We start from the raw sequence: 16,225 nt of genomic DNA, 5'->3' as shown, positions 1-16,225 counted from the left end.
ATTATAGTTTACAGTATTTGTTTTCAAATTTTTTTTGTATTTTTTTTTTTTATTTATTATTTTTTTTTTTTCTTCTTCTTATGTGTTTTAATTTTATAAAATTTTTTAATTTTTCTTTAAAAATTAAAGTGTTTTTTTGTTTTTATTTCAATGAGTGGCTAAAGGGGCTCTATAAAAAGGTTGTGATGATAAACGCATCATCCTTACCTTCTTTGAGTCCCTGACTGATTATAACAGTATATATATATGTTATAAATTAAAAAGATTAAAAATGTTTTTTATAAAGGTTTTTTATGTTTACGATGTTATTTATTTTATATGAAAAACTGTAATATTGTTTAATCAGCGAAATAAAAGTTAAATAATAAAAATAATAAATAAGGTAGATAAGGGTAATATGAGCACCTTGGTAATATGAGCATACTTAAAAATTTCTCAGATGTAAGCAGTGATGTTAAAGTTGTTTTATATTTGTTGATTCAAATATCAACCCTGCAATTATTACTGGAGGTTTTAAAGGTTTCATATCACGAGCAATCAAAATCTGCTCCGAAAAATACATTATTAACGAGATTCAGTTAATAATAGATGTGTTTGTTGAAAACGGTCATAAGAGATCAAATCTAGAAACAATTGCCGCGTATTACCTTTCAAGTAAAAGCAATCCTAACAAAAAAGTTGCAAAAAAACTAGAAAATACCTTGGCTACCAACACTTGGACCGAAACTACGAAAAGCACTAAAAACATATAATGTCAAAGCTATTTTTACGACACCATCTAATTTAAAAACAATTCTCTGTAACAACAAATCTAGTTTAATGCCAAACAGCAACCCTGGGGTGTACAAGCTTACGTGTTCGTGTGGGGGAATTTATATTGGGGAAACAAAAAAGAGAATTTTGCAAAGAAGCATAGAACACCAAACTAATAGCATGAGTGGCAATTGGCATGCTTCTGGAGCAACTGAGAATTGCGAAGAATGCCATGGGATATTCGGCTGGCTGCACCCAAAAGCTTTATCTATAAATAACAACTATCATGAAAGGAAAATAAGGGAGTCGCTTGAAATTAACTATGCGCAAATATCTCTTGTAATGGCTTCTTAATGATTTTTTTAACTTTTATATTGTAACGGTTTTTAAATTGTTACTTTACGTCTGATGATGGTCTATACAAATTAGACCGAAATATCACAAAAACGAAAAATTAGTTAGTATGATGCTGTTTTTGATGTTTTTATAACTTATTATAAATTTACGTACTACGAGAAATGTTGCTTAAACACGCACATATATATATATATATATATATATATATATATATATATATATATATATATATATATATATATATATATATATATATATATATATATATATATATATATATATATATGTAAAATTTAATAAAAATGTAATAATCAAATTTATATTCACAACCGATAAATTAAAAAACTATTTTTGCATAAAAGATCCACTTCCTAAGATGTTTAAATCTAACGTTGTCTACAAATTTTCTTGTGCTGGCTGTAACGCCAGTTATATTGGAGAAACCTCCAGACATTTGACAACACGGATAAATGAGCACCTTACGAGTGACAAGCAATCGCATATTTTTAAACATTTAAATTCATCCATTAATTGTAAAACACTAACTAATTATGATTGCTTTCAGATTTTAGATACTGCCTCTACCATTAACAAATTAAAAATAAAAGAAGCACTTCATATTAAATGGGAAAATCCTTATTAAAATAAACAAACATCTCATTATATTATAAATTTATCTAACTTACTATATTATTATTATTATTAATATTTTGATATTAGAAAGTTTATTTTGTCATAATTTGTAATATAATTTTTAATTGGTTTTTAACAAGTTTATTTGTCCGTTAATTTTTTCTCTGTATTATCTTCAGGTTTAAATTTATTTACCAGAGTTTTAATTGTAAATTAAATCTTTTGAAAATGTAGTATGACTACGAAACATGTCAAGTATAAAAAATATTGTGATTTTTATTAAATTTTTTACAAATTTATTGCTAATGCGATGTTCGAAAAATATATATATATATGTATATATATATATATATGTATGTATATATATACCTAACTAACAGTAGGGCAAGATGGGGCACAGTGGATAGGTTTTTTTTCTGTGTTCAATAGAATAAAAGTTAAAAATATTTTTTCAAGGTGAAAGTATTGACATATATATATATATATATGGTTCAAAATAAGAAATCACAGAAACATAAATATTTATTATCTTTCTACTCACATAGAGGTTTTAAGTGATTTATGTTAAGTTATTCAATGTACCTCAGTACAAGGGTACAGTGAATAACTGTAACCTGGGGCACAGTAAATTAACATTGACAAGTGTAAATTATTCGTAGGGAAAATAGGGTTGGTGGTAGGGGACCAATCGATGTTGAAAATGTTAAATTAAGACGCTTTACACTGTTTTTAGGCTTATTTTTTTGCAAATGAATGAGTATAAAATTTAAATAATAAACATCTAACATTTAAAATTATTTAACCAATTTAAAATAATATATTATCATATTATTTTAAGAAAAGAAACAAACTAATCTTAATTTATTTGTTTTTCTTTAAATAAGCGAATCATTAAAGGTTTTTAAATTTTCAGGAAATATAAAATGGAGAGAAACCCATGAAGCATCTCCACGGATCAGTGGTCTACGTAGCTTACCAAGAATATGATTAATATACAACTTCAGAAATTCGAGAAACCTCTAAAAAAATTAAGAAAATAAGGGCTGTTTTGTTGAAAAAAGTATACCTTAAAAACATTCTCAATTTATTTACTTAGCTTAGTGTTAATAATTTTGCCAAAATAGGTATAATAATTTTTTTTAGTAGTAAATTTGACTAAAACATAATCATTTAAAACAAACTTGTTTTGAAAATCAGTTTCATTTTTGAAACTACTGGTGTCATCCATTTCACTATCTGTTATGTCAATTCCTTTATTGATAGCTTCTTTTTGTTGAAGTTTTTTTAGCTAAATTTTTATGTTGTATCTATATTGTCTTTTTTTTTTTGTGAATTTATAATTTCTTATGTTAATATAAAATATATTTTTTGCTTTGCGAATTTCTTCTCTTACAGAAATTTTTTAAAAACAACTTTTTTTTCTTTTTTTCTTCCACCTCTGTAATAGGTTAATGATGTAATATAATGGGTTAGTTGAAGTCGGAAAATAAAAGTTCAAAACCCAGACATGGCTGAGTCTTTTTTTTGTTTTTTAAAATAGTTTGTTTAGACGATCAGTCACATTAGAGTTCAAAAAGTCTTTATCTGTAAAAGTTACTGAATTGAATTGAAATGTTCATTGACACCTTTTATAAATTTGTATATAAAAACATATAAAAGGTTTTTTCTATATTTTTTGAAGTTAAAGCTAAACGAAACACAATACCAATCAAGCTTAAAATATAATAAATTATTATGGGTTTACTTAGATGGTTTACCATAAATGCCTTTTAAGCATAGTTATAAAAGGTTTTAAATGGTCCATACATAGTTCTGGTTGCAGCTTGTTACTCCAATGCGGTTTTAATGCCAACATATCAACATACCCTTTTTATTTTATTAGATCAGTTTTCCCTATAGATATTAGTGCCTCGTGGTTATCTAAAATCAATAAGTCAGGTTGCTCTTCTGAATATTTTGTTGATGTAACAAAGGGTTGGATAAATAAATAAAATTTATCAAGTGTCATCTAATCTATCCCAACTGTTCCGGGTGGAGCACCGTACATCATTGAGTCTTTCAAATGCACTTTAAATTGAGTTTCCTAAAGAATTTACTGCAGCAAGCATTGTAATTAGTTTACCTCTCTCTGCTAAAGTCATTTTTCTAACTTGTTTATCTTATTTACTACCAATAACTTTTAATAATAATGTTTGCTTATAGAATCTACGCTTTTCCCATTCCTAATTACCATGTGTATTGCCTCCTTCATGTTTACAGGACATGTGTTACTCATTTTTATTAAATCTTTTTTTGGCGTTGGACCATGTTTAATAAAGCTAATAGTTGAAATAAAACATAAAACATTCATTTTAAATATTATATATACGTAAAATCTTACAATTTTTCTTGCAAGTAGCACGACGATACTACTTTCTTTTACAAAGAAGACGATACACAAATAAAAAAATCTTTTTTTTTCAATAAAGCAAAAAAAACAAAAACATTTAAAAACCGTTTAAATATAAAATTAAGAAAATACTAACTAAAAACTATTAAATTACTAGCCAATTTAAACTCATTTTCATTTCAATTTTTTTAACTCAAAAAGTTATTTTCATGTTGTTTATTTGTTAAAAAATAATGTTTCGCATTTCAGTATTATTATGTTATTTACATAATTTAATAGTTATTATTAATCGATCAATAATCACATCCAGTAATACCATGTTTAGGTTTTTTTTTTAAACCACAAATCTAATACAAATTAATATAATACAAATATAATATAATACAAATAAAAATAAATCTAATACAAATTGGATGAAAAACATTTAAAAGTATGTAGTTTCACTAAATCTTAACGAACGTTCTTAATTTTATCAACAAAAATTTGCTTGTTATTTTATGTTCTTATGTCAATAAATTTAAACTTTTATTGTTCATATTAAGTCATTATTCATAAGTAAAGCAAAATTGTATTGAATGTATTACAATGCTTGAAAACTGTTTAGACATTGAGAATGAAAACATTGTTTAAAAATGTAATAAGTATATCCAGCAATAATTTTTTAGCAATCTAGTACTTTTTTAGCAAACTTAATACTGCTTATTGCGCTAATAAAGCCTACCTTGCTATAAATTTATCAGCATATTAAATGATAGTCTTAATTTTTAGAAACGTAATATAAAAGAAATCTTAAAAACCATCATAATGAATATAGCCAAACTTATCTTTGATTTTTTGTAAACAATTTTTATCAAGGTAAACTAAACTTGAAACTTAAAATTACACTAAACAAAAATAAGTTAAAATGTTTAATATAAACTTATTCAAAAGTAACAACCATATTACAATTATAACAACAAACGAGTCTCGGGTATCTGTACGAATGAAATGCTTTTTGGTTTCAATTTCTTTGAGTAATTTTTTTTCTTAAAATTTTCTATTGGTGCTCACAAGCAACTATGTTAAGTTTTTCTAAAAATATGATTTATTTAAATTAATGAGGACACATTCAGGGATGTCAAGAGCCTCAAATGCCACTCGCAAACGTGGCATACGTGGCCCAGGCGCACTGATAATAGGGACCCCAAAAGACGAAAAATAATGATTAAAAATGTTATAATAGTGCTTTTAAACTCTAAAAGAATTTTTTTTGTATTTTTCATCGTCTATAAATTTTTAGAATGTCTGCTTTATAAGCTAAATGTTTAGATATTTTTGTGAAAAAATAAACTTTCCAACTTAATACAATATTTAATTGGCTTTCACCCTAATATAATATAATGAGGTTTTAATAAAAAAAAGTTTTTCTTGATTAAATTAAAAATAAATTTATATAGTGATTTGCATAATAATTCGCTTTTGCTTTATATTTATTACCAAAGAAATAAATTTATATAGTGATTTGCATAATAGTTCGCTTTTGCTTTATATTTATTACCAAAGAAATAAATTTATATAGTGATTTGCATAATAATTCGCTTTTGCTTTATATTTATTACCAAAGAAATAAACTTATATAGTGATTTGCATAATAATTCGCTTTTGCTTTATATTTATTACCAAAGAAATAAATTTATATAGTGATTTGCATAATAATTCGCTTTTGCTTTATATTTATTACCAAAGAAATAAATTTATATAGTGATTTGCATAATAGTTCGCTTTTGCTTTATATTTATTACCAAAGAAATAAACTTATATAGTGATTTGCATAATAATTCGTTTTTGCTTTATATTTATTACCAAAGAAATAAATTTATATAGTGATTTGCATAATAATTCGCTTTTGCTTTATATTTATTACCAAAGAAATAAATTTATATAGTGATTTGCATAATAGTTCGCTTTTGCTTTATATTTATTACCAAAGAAATAAATTTATATAGTGATTTGCATAATAATTCGCTTTTGCTTTATATTTATTACCAAAGAAATAAATTTATATAGTGATTTGCATAATAGTTCGCTTTTGCTTTATATTTATTACCAAAGAAATAAATTTATATAGTGATTTGCATAATAATTCGCTTTTGCTTTATATTAATTACCAAAGAAATAAATTTATATAGTGATTTGCATAATAGTTCGCTTTTGCTTTATATTTATTACCAAAGAAATAAACTTATATAGTGATTTGCATAATAATTCGCTTTTGCTTTATATTTATTACCAAAGAAATAAATTTATATAGTGATTTGCATAATAATTCGCTTTTGCTTTATATTTATTACCAAAGAAATAAATTTATATAGTGATTTGCATAATAGTTCGCTTTTGCTTTATATTTATTACCAAAGAAATAAACTTATATAGTGATTTGCATAATAATTCGCTTTTGCTTTATATTTATTACCAAAGAAATAAATTTATATAGTGATTTGCATAATAATTCGCTTTTGCTTTATATTTATTACCAAAGAAATAAATTTATATAGTGATTTGCATAATAGTTCGCTTTTGCTTTATATTTATTACCAAAGAAATAAATGTATATACTGATTTGCATAATAATTCGCTTTTGCTTTATATTTATTACCAAAGAAATTAATTTTTAATAATATTCTTGGGTTTTTATTATTAGCTAAACCACTTGTAACAAACCACTTGTAAGTTGTCGAGCAAAACTAGCAGGGAGAGACATCCCTAAGACGTCAGTGCGACGTCCTATTAACTAAACCACTTGTAACAGAGTTGTTAAGCAAACCCAGCAGGGATGGACATCTGTAAAAAGTCTATTAGATGTTCTACAGACGTAAAAAGTCTGTACAACGTCTTAAGACGTCCAATGCACTTTCTGTGCCCACTGGGAAGTAATATGTTTTGGTGTTATTAGTTAAGCCAAGAGAAGTAAAGAAATTTTTATTTAAAGTAAATTTTATGATGTGTCAGTTTAACAAAATTAAACTCTTCCCTATAAAATGCTAATCAACTTTTAACTGAACATAACATTTTTTTAACTCCTTTTCCAATGCTTGAAAATGTGTAACATCGAATCGTGTATTAGATGTTAACCAAAGGATCTTAATATTTTTGGTAAAAAAGTTCAACTGAAAATCCATTTGTTTTTTCATCATAGATAAATACCTTGATGAAAAAACAAATGGATTTTCAGTTGAACTTTTTTTACCAAAACTACAACGTGTATAAAAATATTCGTCTTCTACTAATTATAACCATTTAATGTGTCTTATTTAATTCTCAGAGGAGTAAAACCCCAAAAAAATAAAGTCGTAACTGTTATGTTTTTTAGAGAAATTGGGCGAAAACATGAGGCAATATAATAAGTTGGATCAATTTTGAATATATCTATGAGTTTATTGTAATAAGCTTATATAGTTTATTTTCAAGCTCCAACAAATTGCCTCCAACAGGAGGCAATCTGTTGTCCTCATATAAGGTATTGCCCTTACAAAAATCTAGATTTTTTAAAATAATATTAAGCTTTAAGATCTGGGTGTTGCTTTAGTTGTCATGAACTACAATGACGGTTTGAGTGGTTTAAAAAGAATTTTCAATTATTTGCGACAATTGGAAGATTTTTGATACAAAAGTCATTGCAGCTATATTATTTCTTATCGAAATTAAAGTACTAGTTCATAAATAAGTTCAATGGTGTGAAAAATAAATTAAAATCAAAAAATCAAAATCAAAAGTATAAAGTTAAAATAAGATATTAAAAAACCCCCGGTAATTTATGAAATAAACTGATTCCTTGAGTTTGAAATGGCCACCACCAAGCTTATACTTTAACTTTTTTTAAAAAACTCTAAAAATTCTTATTTATATTTTCTTATTTTGATTTTCTTATTTTAATTTATATTTCTGCATAAAATAATTTATATTTCCGTACAATTTAAATAATATTTTCGCATAACTAGGGTTTGGACTGTTGTAATTGCAATTGTAAAAATTAAATACAATAACACGTTGCAATACAATAATATTGTATTGGAATACCAAAGGTATAATTAAAACATTACTTATTTTATTGTATTGCTGTGATGAAAAACAGTTGCAATAACTATTGTATTGTTTTTGTTCTGTGATGTAAAACGATTACAATAACTTTTGTATAATATTGCTGGGATGAAAAACAATTACAATAAATATTATGGAGTATTGCATTACTATTTCAAAGTAGTAACCAGACTAGTCTATGGATAGACTTACAACACAGACATAGACAATTCTGTATGTTGTAATGGACACAACAAATGTTTAATTTTTTGTCCTTGTTGTGTCTATCAAATTTTTGATGGTGTCCTAAGATTGCTCAGTTAAAAAATAATTTTCACTTCATAAGTCTACAAAGCATAATTTTTTGTCTATTTGGTGTCTATGATTTTGTCTAAATTTACTTGATTTTATAAAACCAGAAATCTTTCATTACCGTACTATTTGAAGATTGTTATGTAGTAAATTTATAATATTAAAAAAATATTGAAATGACATCAAAACTCCAAATGACGATCATTGCCCATGATTAATTATTGTTTAAAACTTGCGTACATATTCATCAATAAAATGAAAGTAAAAAACATTTTTCTTTTTCACTATTGTTTTATTCACAAACCTAAATAAATTTTAACACCTATTGGAATCTTCTACTTACTAATCCACATTTTATAAAGGACAACTCCTTGATCACATATTTTTAAAATAATTTTATTGAAGGTGATAAAGATTTTAGTGACTAAGGAAAATTTTTTAAATGATAAACTTACCTTCAACTTTTTTGAAGTAATCCCAAACTGGAGAGGGCATTTTAAAAATAAATTTTCACGCACATTCAATGAGAATTGAAAAACAACTGAACTGAGTAATTAATGAACTTCAATTGAGCACAAAATAGTCCATTTTGAGGTTTTTAAATAGACATTAACTTTTTAATCAACAGCACACGCTGGACAAAAAATTAAAAAATGAACTTCTGTTAGAAAAATTGTCTTTTTAATTTTGTGCTCGTTTTCAGTTTTTGAAACGATGCTGCAGTGAAAATTTAATTACTCGTTATAAGTCCAAATTATATATTAAATAGATCTTCTATACCTCATTAAAAAATCGAGATTGTTCATTTAGTGTCCGTTTTTAAAATGATTGTCTAGAAAGACAAACATTTTTTATAGACAATTCATTTTTGATAGTTGTAATTAAAATTGTTGCAATTAGTGCTTTGTCGAAGTCTATTTTTGTCCTTTTATAATAAGTCCATTAGAGATTGTCTGGTTGCTATTTCAAAGTCCAATAGCTATTGTAATTTAAAGTATTTAGGTTCTTTTTCCACGCATTTATTATTATTTGCGCTCTAAAAAATTCAGAGGAGCCGGCGACCCTCATTTTTAGCTGTCATTTACATATATAAATTTTAGTTATTTTGAGAAGTGAAGTAAAGCCAGGAAAGTCAAAGAAGTATGTATATTACGTATATTTAATAAACATTACATTCAGGGGCGCTCATGGCAACCGTTTTTATTTTTGTATTAGGGTTCATTTTTGAAAAATGGGACAGTATAGAGTACCAAATTATTATTGTTTTTGATTTATGTAACAAAATTCTTGAATAACTTTGCAAATAGACCTAAAAATCCAGTTACTTTATGGAACACATGCAGCCATAAAAGCCCCAGGGAAACAAAAGACAAAGTTATATTAGAGTAATATTTTAGTAATTATCGAAAGAATTGGATAGGTGTCTAATGTAAAGGCAAATAACTAAGTCGAAGAACTGGTAGTAATTAATCATGTAAACATAACTACTCCCAGCAGTAAAAGAGGAACAGGTCAGATCAAACTGACGTTTATAGAGCTATTTAAAGTTTGCAACTGACAAGTGATATTCAGTCAAAATAATATATTAGCTGTAATATTTCAATTATATATTAGTTGTAATATTTTAAGGCCACATGACTCGAAGACTTGACTATTATTTATTTTGACATTACAATAATTTTTTTTATTACAATAAAAATAAATTACTTTTGCATTACAAAGATGAATTACAACTTTATTGTTACAGTAGTGGGTCATTACAATACCATTTTTTAAAGATTTTGTTTTTGTATTATGAAAATAAATTGCAATAAAATATTTATTGTTATTTTATTACAATATTACAATGCACAGGTGTTGTTATTTTTTCTAAAAAAGTAAATTCAATAACAATTGTTATTGTTCTGTTATTGTTATTATTACAATTACAACAGTTCGAACTCAAAGCAAAACCCTGTAAAAATGAAAAAGCACAGATTTACATTGCAAAGCATAATGTCGCAAAATGTTTAATATTACTCTTCTTTTTTTTCGTTCTGAAACGCCATTTTTTTTTCTAAAAATAAAATGCCGTAAAAATTTTAAAGACTATGAGGCATTTTTCTAAATTTAAAAATACGCGTGTGTGTTTTCAATTGAACAAGTCATTAATTATGTGACATTTCAAGATTTAAAGTTACGTGAATGTATTTTAAATAATATATCTTTTTTTTTATTTTTAAATATTATAAAATTTTAAATATTTAAAAGGTTTAAAATAATTTAAAATTTGGATAAAAGCAAGAGGTAATTATTTTTAGGTCTTTGCAGCCACACTACGCTTAATATTTTAAAAATATAGCTCAAAACTCATATTTTAAAAGTATATGTCAAGTGCAATTTTTAAGTGTAAAAGTTACACTTACTTAAATTAAAATAGTTTTGGATAAACTATTTTAGTACAAGGTGTTTGCGATTTCTTTTTTTTTTTTACTATTATTATTTTTATTTTTAAACGTGTCTTAAATACTTTACGGACTAAGTCTCTAATACTTTTACCACTCTTTCAATTATAAGAACACTTGCGTTTTCAATTATAAGAACAATTGCGTTTACTTGCTGTAATTTTTTGTATAATAATAAAGTAGTACAAAAATAAAACTTACTATTGCTATTAGTAAAACGATGACAACAATAAGAAATAAAAATTAAAAGCAATAATAAATAATTATATTACCAGGTTAGTTTTACGTCAACGAAAAAAATACTTTGAAATTTTATATTGATTCTTAGACTCAATTCACTTCAATATTCAGTTTTTGTTTCCAACGGTAACCAAATAAAAAATTAAATTTTTAACAAAGGGGTCATCCATAAATGATGTCAGTAAATATGGGGGGGGGGGGGAGGAAGTGCTGGAAAGTTTGACACTAATTGGCAATGGGGAGGGGGGTGTTGAGGCCAAAATGATGTCAATTTAAATTATTTTTTTAGTTTTAATGAGCAGATTTTAACGGTATTTACATATACTAAATGGTATAAAAATGATGTTTTGTTTGTGGGAAAATTAATACCAAATGCAGGAAATTCGATATTATATTATATTGAGTTATTTATAATATATATAATTTATAAATTAATAAAATTATATATGATATATACAATTTATAAATTAATATAACAAGTTTTCCAGAGACATTAAAGAGATAACAACTACTAACGTAAAATAAAAGTTACTATTGTTTTATTAATATATTACCATTTGACTACGAATCAAATTAAGTCAGAAATATTAACTCTTTGCATATAAAATTCACAATCGTTATTCGCTCCCTAGCGGATTATAAAATGTGGTTCAAAGTAAACTCATAAAAGTAAACCCATAAATTTGTCATTTTTTGAAATTAAATTGTCGTTATTTCAAATACAAAACTATAATTACTCTCTAGTTGATTGTAAAACGTGATGCAATGCTAACACATAAAGTCTATAGAAAATTCGAAACGCTAATTTCTCCATAGCGGGTTGAAGAAACTCTTTTATAAAGCTTGCGCTAACGGTAAGTAAAATCATTATTCTGATTGTGATGTAAACAATACTAATAAATCAATATTAAAATATGGATAAAATCGCATTACTTAACTTATTGATGGTCTCTCATTGAAATGCTCATCCCGATAAAAAAAAGAGCTAATATCCAGAAAGAAGTTCATAGCATATGGAATTCATTAAAAGAAGAGAAACTGGTGCAAACTGGATCTTGAATCAAGAGTAATGTATTTAAACAATTTATTTAATGAAAAGGCAATAAAGTTCAAGAGCAAGCAATTATCATTTTGGGCCAATACTCCAAAACAATCTGCCCCCACGTATACTCCACTTGAATTTGACAAGAATTCCTCACAGTTTGTTTAGCCCGCCAATGAGCGATCTGTTATTGATGATCAACAAAGTGCTAAAACTTTGAGTTTGTTGACCACAAAAAATCAAAAAAATGCAAGAACAGTGGCTCAAGATCGACTCAATTCTGAGATTGCAGCTTTAAATTGTGAAGTTGCTGGACTGAAGACTAGAAAGAGAAGTGGATTCATTGCTGAAACTGAAGAGGATGATTTGAAAAAGAAAAAGAAGAAACTAGCTCAACAGAAGATCTGATCAAGCTGATCAAGCTGATCAAGCTCAACAGAAGAAAACTAGAGAACTGAAAAAAGCTAGAATGGAGGAAATCTACTTGGAGCATCTAGAAGTCAAAGAAAAACTAAAAATCAGAAAGAAACCTGGTTGATAGGGTTTTTCAAAAACAGTGGTTTTGAAAAATCAATTTCAAAAAAAACAGCTGTTAACAGCTGTTTTTACTAATTTTTAAAATTTTATAAGAAATTAAAATAATGATACAAGTTAAGGAGCAAAAAACGTCCTTATATTTGTCAATGTCGTTTACAAAAATAAATTTAGAAGCTTTACTTGAAGAACACTAAATAAATAAAGCTATTAAAAAACGCAATTTTTGAATTTTATTAAAGGATGAAAAACTTTAACTATATTATTCAGCTATTCGAATACAAACTACAATTTTTTCTTCATTTTTTATAATAAAATTTTAAAAAGACAAGAGCTTTAAGTGACTCGTCGGAAAAAAGCGATCTAATTTTTGTACAAAAATTTGTGCAAACTGAAAAAACACGCTAAACGTCAGTTGATGTTTGTTTAATACTTAAAAGTGCATTGAATAATTTTTGAAGGTTTTCTGTACGTTGTCCAGTGTTCTTATAAAGAGTGAATTCCGATTTTAACCATTTGAAATCTGATCTAGTTGTTGTTGTTGTATGTTTTTTACGAAGAAGCAAGTTTAATTCGTCGTTTAGTGATAGACTAACATTTTCAGATTCGGATTGTATCGACTCATCTATTTCAGTTTCTTGATCAAATCCAAACAATCGAGAAGCAAGACGACCGGCAAATATCAATGTTGCTTTTGTTGGAGTGTTTGAAGGATCTTTTAAACTCTTTAAAAGATTCATAACATCCTTGTTCAATCTTTCATCAGTACGGATGTTCAATTCTTCACTGATTTTGCTGTTGATCATTGACAATTTTTTAAAAATAAACTCCAAAATTATTTCAGCACTTGCTAATGTTGCATCTTTCTGACTTAAACGTTGAACTGCAAGTTTTATCGGTTCCATAGCATCATAAAGATTACGAAGAGCAATAAAATCAATTGAATCCAAAAGTGTGTCGCATTGAACTCAAATAAAGTCTCTCGAATTGCCATTTCAGTCTTAATAATCGAGTCCAACATGGTTGGAATTGAATTCCAGCGAGTTTTTACATCAAGATGTAGTTCAATTTCACGTCCTGTCAAAGCTTTCACTTTACTCAAAAAAATGTTGTTGCGTACTGTTGAATTTTTTATGAATTTAACAAGCTTTCGAGAATTTTTAAGCAAATCGTGATAACTAATTTCAGATTGTTCAATGTCGTCATCATTTAGCAAATCAAGGCAATCATCAAAGCAATCACTTTCATCAGATTCATTGCTATCAAAATAGTGTTCCTCAATTTCATTCTCTATCTTATATAAAGTATCGCAGACACCCAAATGTAGAGCATGGTTTAGGCAAAAACTGGCCAATTATATCCACAAGTCTAATGAACCTTTTATTCACTACTGCTCCATCCTGAGTTGAGCCAACAATATCTTTGTTATGTCAATTCCAAATTCAGTTAAATGTTGTTTCATAGCGACAACCATGTCTTCAGCAGAGCAAGATCCAACAATGCGAACAAGACCAGTTTTAATTGTGACTTTATCATCGCTGCTGTGTATATTGATTCCAAAGAATCGTCTTCCTCTTATTGTTGTATATTCGTCTACGCACATACTGAATTTTGCTCCATTAACAAGTTTTTCCTTAATTATTTCAACAACTTTTGCTTTCTTCTCGTTAAAATCTTCAATAATTAATTTCATGACATCACCTTCATTAGCTGGAAGTTTGTAACCATCTCGTCATATAGATTGACGAATATAACTGTTTCTAGTTATTGCTCTAATTGAAATACCATCAGTTGCCATATCTGTAACTATTTCTTTGAGGGATTTTCGATTGAAAAATTCAAAAATTGATTTTGTTCTTTTCTCTGCTGTTGGTTCTTCGTTGGATGTGCCAGCAGCTGACCTTTTAAAATCAATTTCATGTGTCTTAAGATGTGCTTTCAATGTAGTTGTAGAATTTCCAGAACAGACAATGATTTTGTTGCATCGCGAGCATTGTCCTTCGAGAGATTTTGTTTTTGGATTTTTTCGTTTTGTAGCAAAATCCCATACTGACGACATTGCTGAAATATATAAGCATTGTTATTGTATTCTTAAATCAAATTAAAATGATTTAATACGTACTGTTAAATGTGTTACTTTTAAAAACACCCAAGATTTTACTTTCTTCTCTTTGAAAAACACAAGGAAAAAACTAACTTATCACCAATACGTAATATTTTTTAAACATGAAAAAGTCGTTAAAAACAGTAAAAACAGTTCTGAAAAAACAGCTGTTTACTGTTACTGTTAAACAGTAATGAAAAACCCTACCGATTGACCGTCATTAGAAGTAGATCAACTCTTCTTTTAAAGGCGATTATGGATACTGCTCTCCATGGTTCGTCCGCTGATGAAAGACGTCAGTCAGAGGTTCTTTGGGTAATGATAGCTCAGGTATGTTTGTTAATATTGCATTTATTACAATTTTATTCTTAATTAGTACTTGCACTATTGTAAATATCCTTGAAATGTTAACAACTAATTTCAAGATTTGATTTGAATATAATTTACGAAATAAACCCCGTTTTCTGTAAAAAAAGTTAATTATATCCAAATATATTTCTTTATTGTTTAGAGCATTAAAACTCTCGACGAACTGACATCCGAGATAAACAAAATTAGATTTGCAATCAGCAAGAGCGTCCTCTATACTCGTCCACTTCCGAGAAATTACGAAACATTAGAAGGCAAAAGGCACGTCAAAACAGTCCCTGTTAGATTGATCAGCCCTCAGAATGAATCTCATTTAAAACTTGTTGACGGACTCTTTTGCAGTTCAACTATGAACGATGTGGAAGAAGTTTGTTTTATTTTAGGGCCAGATGAAGTGTGTTTCATTAGCCAAGACGACAAGGCTAGTGTGCCAATTGGAATCATAGCAGCCAAAAAACAGGCGCTATTGTTGATGCATTTGGAGTACCGGGTAACTCTCCGGGACCACAACTGGGTCGTGGCTGCTAAACACAAACTTATACCATCTGTATACGCTGGAATTACGATCAAAAAAGATGGTCTCGGAAAAACAGATGCTGTTACTTATTCTGGACCTACCTACATTGCTGTTCGATCAGGAAAACACGCATCCTCGACCGCCTTCGCTCATGGATTAGACTTTCAGCGGCTCTTGGATATCAAAGAATTCGACTCTATTACCAGAGATCCTCAAACTAATATGGTTAAGGCTATCGTTGTGTTTAGCGTCGATGGAGGACCCGACGAAAATCCCAGATACCACAAAGCAATTGAAATCGGGATATACCATTTCTTAAAGAATAACCTTGACGCTCTTCTCATCATGACGAACGCTCCAGGCCGCAGTGCATTCAACAGAGCCGAGCAACGAATGTTACCTCTAAGTAAAGAATTATCTGGGGCGATTCCGTCACCTGTCCCTGTCAACCAAACGAAAAACGGGCTCAAAACAG

The 16,225-nt window shown here is 27.5% G+C and overlaps 1 protein-coding gene across 2 annotated transcripts in view; it reads right to left on the bottom strand.

Moving 5' to 3' along the window:
* The window catches only part of LOC136084073 (uncharacterized), a 185,511-nt gene extending 174,248 nt beyond the window's left edge, over window positions 1–11,263 (bottom strand). For both annotated transcript variants that reach the window (XM_065804189.1, XM_065804190.1), the window contains exon 1: window positions 11,217–11,263. The gene's annotated coding sequence lies outside the window, so the exon portion shown is untranslated. The remainder of the gene's footprint in view (window positions 1–11,216) is intronic.
* Window positions 11,264–16,225: the final 4,962 nt, after the last annotated feature.

The sequence above is a fragment of the Hydra vulgaris genome, chromosome 08 (genome assembly GCF_038396675.1).
Source record: "Hydra vulgaris chromosome 08, alternate assembly HydraT2T_AEP".
Taxonomy (NCBI): domain Eukaryota; kingdom Metazoa; phylum Cnidaria; class Hydrozoa; order Anthoathecata; family Hydridae; genus Hydra; species Hydra vulgaris.
Note: the sequence above shows the minus strand (reverse complement) of the source record. Positions and strands in the feature narration are given on the sequence as shown.